The 5733-nt window shown below is 35.9% G+C and overlaps 1 protein-coding gene across 1 annotated transcript in view; it reads left to right on the top strand.

Annotated features, from left to right (window-relative positions):
* The window catches only part of LOC102833490 (olfactory receptor 6C75-like), a 15601-nt gene that overhangs the window by 9331 nt on the left and 537 nt on the right, over positions 1-5733 (top strand). The window lies entirely within an intron of this gene.

The following is a 5733-nucleotide window of genomic DNA, read 5'->3' on the forward strand; positions in this document are numbered from 1 at the left end:
AAAAAAAAAAAAACCTATATAGGTTGCTATGGGTCAGACTTGACTCAATGACATTTAACAGCAACAACAAACAGAGAAAAGATTGGAGTTGTGAAAGGCTTCATTTAGCTTGGATCCACAGTCAACACTCATGGAAGTAGTCAAGAAATCTGCTCTCAAAGTATCTTCAAAGTATTCAAGAGAAAACATGTCACTTTGAGGACTAAGGTTCTCCTGATGCAAGTAATGATATTTTCAGTTGCCTCGTATGCAAGTGAAAGTTGAACACTGGAAGAAAGACAATAGAAGAATTGATGCATTTCAGTTATGGTGCTGGAGATGAATTTTGAAAGTAGCATGGACTGCCAGAAGAACAAAAATATCTGTGTTGGAACAAGTACAGCCAGAATGCTCCTTAGTAGCAAGTATGGACAGACATCATTTCTCATACTTTGGGCATATCATCAGAAGGGAGTAGTATGTGAAGAAGGACATTATGCTTGGTAAAGTGGAGGGCTAGTGAAAAAGAAGATGACCCCCAACAAGATGGATTGGCACAGTGGCAGTAGCAATGAACTCATGTGTAACAACAGTTGTGGGGATGGCACAGTACCAGGCAGTGTTTCATTCTATTCTGCATAGGGTCACTATGAGTTGGAACCAACTTGAAGGCTCCTGGCAACAACAACAGCTTAGAGGGTGCTTATGATGGGGAGACTTGATCTGGTTTTAAAAATCCATTTTTCCTCCCACTTCCGTGTTCTAACTATTCTTAAAAGTTACATTGTAAAACCTCATAATCTATGACATAGAACAGTTAGATGGGCATTGAGGTCAATAGCATGACAAAGATTAACTGTAGAAAATCAACTTCTCTGTCCCCACCTTACAAAGTTTAAAAGGAAAATTAAAAATTATTAAATTGTTTCTATTTAGTTTAACTGCATCCAAGCACAAAACTTAACAATATTTGTAACAACACAAAAATAACCAGTGCCCCCAAAATTAAATTCACAATATCTGAATTTCAATAATTATTATCTGATATGAAAAGAAGCAGGAAATGAAAACTCTTAATGTGGGGAAAAATTAATGAAAAGATACTCAGAAGTTACAAACATGACAAAATTAGTAGACAATGCATTAAAAGAGATATTGTAATTCTAACTCATATGTGCATAGAAAAGAAGAAATTATGGTACATATTGGGTATTTTAAGTCCACATATTAGAATCTAAAAAGCAGCCAATTTTGAATACCTATAGATGAAAAGTAGCCCTAGTGGCACTGTGGGATAAGCACTTGACTGCTAACATTAAGATCTGGAGTTCAAATCCACCAGTCCTCTTCAGAAACCCCATACAAGGTCACTATGAGTCAGAGCAGATGCAACAGCACTTAACAACATAGATGAAAAATATGACAACTGAGATTTTAAAAAAACAGGCATTTAAAAATAAAAGATGCACCTTAGATGAGAATAACAGCAGATATACTAGGGCAAAAAAAAGATTAGTGAGATTAAATCATAGTAAACAAAATTGTCCAAAATGAAACGAAGAAAAATCTTCATGGAAAGAATAAAAGAGTGTCAACAAATGTTGGAATAATTTCAAGTGGCCTAACATGCTTAAAATTGGAGCTACTGAAAGGGATTTACAGATTAAATATATCTGAAGAAATAATGTCTGAAAATTTGTAAATTTTGCATGTGAAAGTTGGACAGTGACTAAGGAAGACCATAAGAGAATTGATGCATTTGAAGTATGGTGTTGGAGGAGAATGTGAAAAGTACTATGCACGTACAGAAGGACAAACAAATCCGTGTTGGGAAGAAGTACAGCCAGAATGTTTCTTAGTAGCCAGGATGACCAGATTTTCTCTCTCATACTTCAGATGTATTATCAGGAGGACATCATGCATGGTAAAGTGGAGGATCAGTGAAAAATAGGAAGCTGCCCAATGAGATGGATTGGGCAGAGTGGCAGCAGCAATGGGCTCAAGCATAGCAAAGGTTGTGAGGCTGGCACAGGACCTGGCAGTGTTTCATTCTGTTATGTATAGACTGTCTATGAGTTGGTAACAACGGGATGGCACCTAACAACATCAACAACAAAACTAGAGCTGAGCACCTCTGGGTCAAGGCTGAGTGGATGCTTCTGGACACTTAAAAGCAGAGCTAAATGAGCTAGGAGGGCAGAAATCAAGAGATCATATAGTTGAGAGGCTTAAGGTCAACGACAGAGGCATGTCAGTGGACACAATTTAAAAAAGCTATCCTGACTAAAGACCTGTATCCAATTATTTCTGATCCTAAATTATAAGTTACTTCTGTAATAAATCCCATAATTAGGAGTATTTTCTGTGGCTTCTTTTTGGTCATTGCAATGGATTATCAAACCCAGCAGAAAAATTGATCGTATAGGAGGGACAGTTGGTTTCAGAATTGTTTTAAAAAAAAAAAAAAAAGGTTTGAGGGTGAAAGCATGTCTGAGTTCTACCATATAGGAATCAGCGTTGAGTCATTGATTTTTCTTTGTATTCTTCCCCACTTTTGAATTTAGAGGAGGTTAGATGTTGCTCCCACACCATTTGTACAAACACTGTTTGACATAATACACATTTGACATGATTTCTGATGTTGGGTATATGACATGATACCTCTGTGATCTTCTTTTCAAAGGCACTAAGCCCTTCTCTAATCTTAGAAAAGCATTATGCAGATTCAAATTGAGTGACAAACTACAATATACCTGACAAACATGCCTTAAACTTCTAAGGTCATCATGATTAAGAAAAGTCTGAGAGACTGCCGCATTCAAGGAAAACATTTTCCAAAACAAAGTTAAACCAATTTTCAGGCAAAAACAAAACAAAACAAAACAAAAACCAGTGAGATAATGAATGTGTATTCTTAAAAAGTAACTAGGTCTGTGGTAAATTATTATTCAGTATTACAGTGGTTCCACCGGAGAAAGATGAGGCTTTCTGCTCCCATAAAGATTTACAGCCTTGGAAACCTTGTATAGGGTCGCTATGAGTCGGAACCAACTCCATGGTACTTAGCAACAACAACAACAATAAAACTAATATAACATTTTAGGAAAACAATTTCTTCTTTGAGTGAAATGTAATTCTTTTTATTAAATTATCAGATGCTTGTTTCACTCACTGACCCCTCAAGATAAAAACATTAGAGAATGAAAAGCAAACAGCCTATTGCTGTCAAATCGGTTCATGATGCATTCATGTGTTACAGAATAGAACTGAGGTGCATAGTGTTGGCTTAACTTTAATATGTATGGAAATAGACTATCAGGTTTTTCTTTCTTAGCACTGCTGGGTAGGTTCTAATTAATCAGCCTTTCATTTGGTATTCTAGTACAAGCCATTTGTACAACCAAGGGATCACCACAGAGAAAAGTAGTACTGAAATTTTGTATTTGCATACACATCTCCTTTCTTGAAGATTGTTACCAAAAAAATTTCAACTTTTTGTCATGAAAAATACAGTTATGTGATTATAACAGGAGAAGAAATCCTTTAATATCACATTATGTTGATGATGTGCAATTAAGAAAGACCCGTGCATATATACCATCCCCAGTCTGTCAGTTTATCATACTATGGTGACTTGCATGTAGTTGTAATCAGGAACATTTAACACCCATATTTCAAATGCCAACAGGTATTAGAGGAACTACCAGATTAAGACAGACTAGGAAAAAAGCCCTGGAAATCTACTTCCAAAAATAACCCAATGAAATTCTTATAATCATGGTTTGCTTGCTTTGAATGTATCCTCAGAATGATGACTCATGGGAAGACATCATATTTGGTGAAGTAAGGGCCAGTAAAACCGAGGAAGGTTGCCTGTGAGATGTACTGACATAATAGCCACAGTAATGGGGATGAACATTCAGTGATTGTGAGTATGACCCAAACCAGGCATCAGTTCATTTTGTTGCAAATATGGTGTCCATGAATCAAAGTCCACTGAACAGCATCTATCTCTCTAATTACATACCTACCTACCTACCAACCCACCTACATGCATAGGGTAATAAGGAGGATTCTAAAAGCAATCTCTAGGATCATTTGATTTATGAACCATAATTCTGATCAATTGATTTTTAATATGGACTATATATTAGAGCACAAGTAAGCAGTAAGATTTGCATTCACATAGCATATGACAGTGTCACAGCATTCCAAAGAAAACACAAAACAGTTGAAGTGAGGATTTTCATACCACTGCCATAGAGCACATTAAAACAGCATCCTACAAGCAGTTGTTAATCATGCTTATGTTGTTGTTGTTGTTAAGTGCCATCGAGTCAGTTCCGACCTGTAGTGACCCTGAACAGGGTTTCCGAGGCTGTAAATCTTTACCGGAGCAGAACGCCTCATCTTTCTCCCACAGAGCAGCTGGAAGTTTCAAACTGTTGACCTTGTGGTTTGCAGCCCAATTCGTAACCACTACGCTACTTTATATAATACACTATTTAAGCTATTTGCAGATGCCCACATAAAAACAAGGCAGATAATCATTTTGATTCATTCACCAGCTTATTGTTTGTTGGAGTGAGACATTAACTACTGTTTTGGATATTGAACAGTGATAATTTTACAGGTTGTCTTTGGCTATCACTAATGAATTACAATGGTAACTACTTTCCTGAAATAGCTATCCCTAGGGTTTTGATTTCTCTTTCATTATTACTAAAAACAGATACTCCCCTAAGGGTCCATTTTTTCACTATATGAATGGTTTCCAATATGTTTTTGTAAAATACTACCCACAAAACCCTTGAGCCTGTATCCCCAAAGGCTGTAAAATGTGGTATTTCCACTCATGTGGACAGCAAAAGCATCCACTGGGGCCATTTTACACACCAAATGATTTACAGGCCCCATTAAAGAAAAGTAACACCGTTTACAATCAGGGAGAAATTAATAACTGGGAAGCTAGAACTGCCTTAGACAGTACAGAGTCATGTAGATACTGAGTGTGTCTTACACATAATATTAGTTGTTGTGGCATCGATTCCTACCCATGGAAATCTCATGCCTTAAAGTTAAACATAGGAATTCAGTGGATGGCATTATAATAACATTCTCATTACCATACATACAATGAGTTTTAATTCCCACCTTTCCGCTTTAAAAGCATTCAATTATGTGTTTCAATAAAGAAAAATAAGAAACTTAAATTTATTTCTAATTATGGAAGAATTGTGTTCTGACCTCTCAAGACAGAGAACAGATGTAGTTTCAGCAGAAAAATATATATTTCATGAGCTCAATGTCTAAAGAGTAAATAAGTATTCGTTATATAAGTAGACAAAATTATCCTTGTTCCCCAGATTCAAAAATCATTAACAAATCCATTGTGCAATTAAATTTGATAAAACAAATGATAAAAAATATAGTATATTAAGATACAATTGTTGTTGCTAGTGGGTGTTGTAGAGTTGGTTCCAATTCACAACATTGTATGTGGTTTCTGAGATTAAATCTTTGAAGTAACAGAAAGCCTCATCTTTCAAAGACAAAAGACAGTAAGATACAATAATAGCATAAGACTTAGGAAGGTTCAGAACAAAAGTGCCACATCATAACTTTGGTTGCTTTCCAATTTTAATGAAAAGAAGATGGAAGGAATACACAGAGTTACTGTACCAAAAGGATATGGTTCATGTTCAACCATTTCAAGAGGTAGCATATGATCAAAAGGCAATGATACTGAAGGAA

This window comes from Chrysochloris asiatica, unplaced genomic scaffold (assembly GCF_000296735.1).
Source record: "Chrysochloris asiatica unplaced genomic scaffold, ChrAsi1.0 scaffold00033, whole genome shotgun sequence".
NCBI classification, from domain to species: Eukaryota; Metazoa; Chordata; class Mammalia; order Afrosoricida; family Chrysochloridae; genus Chrysochloris; species Chrysochloris asiatica.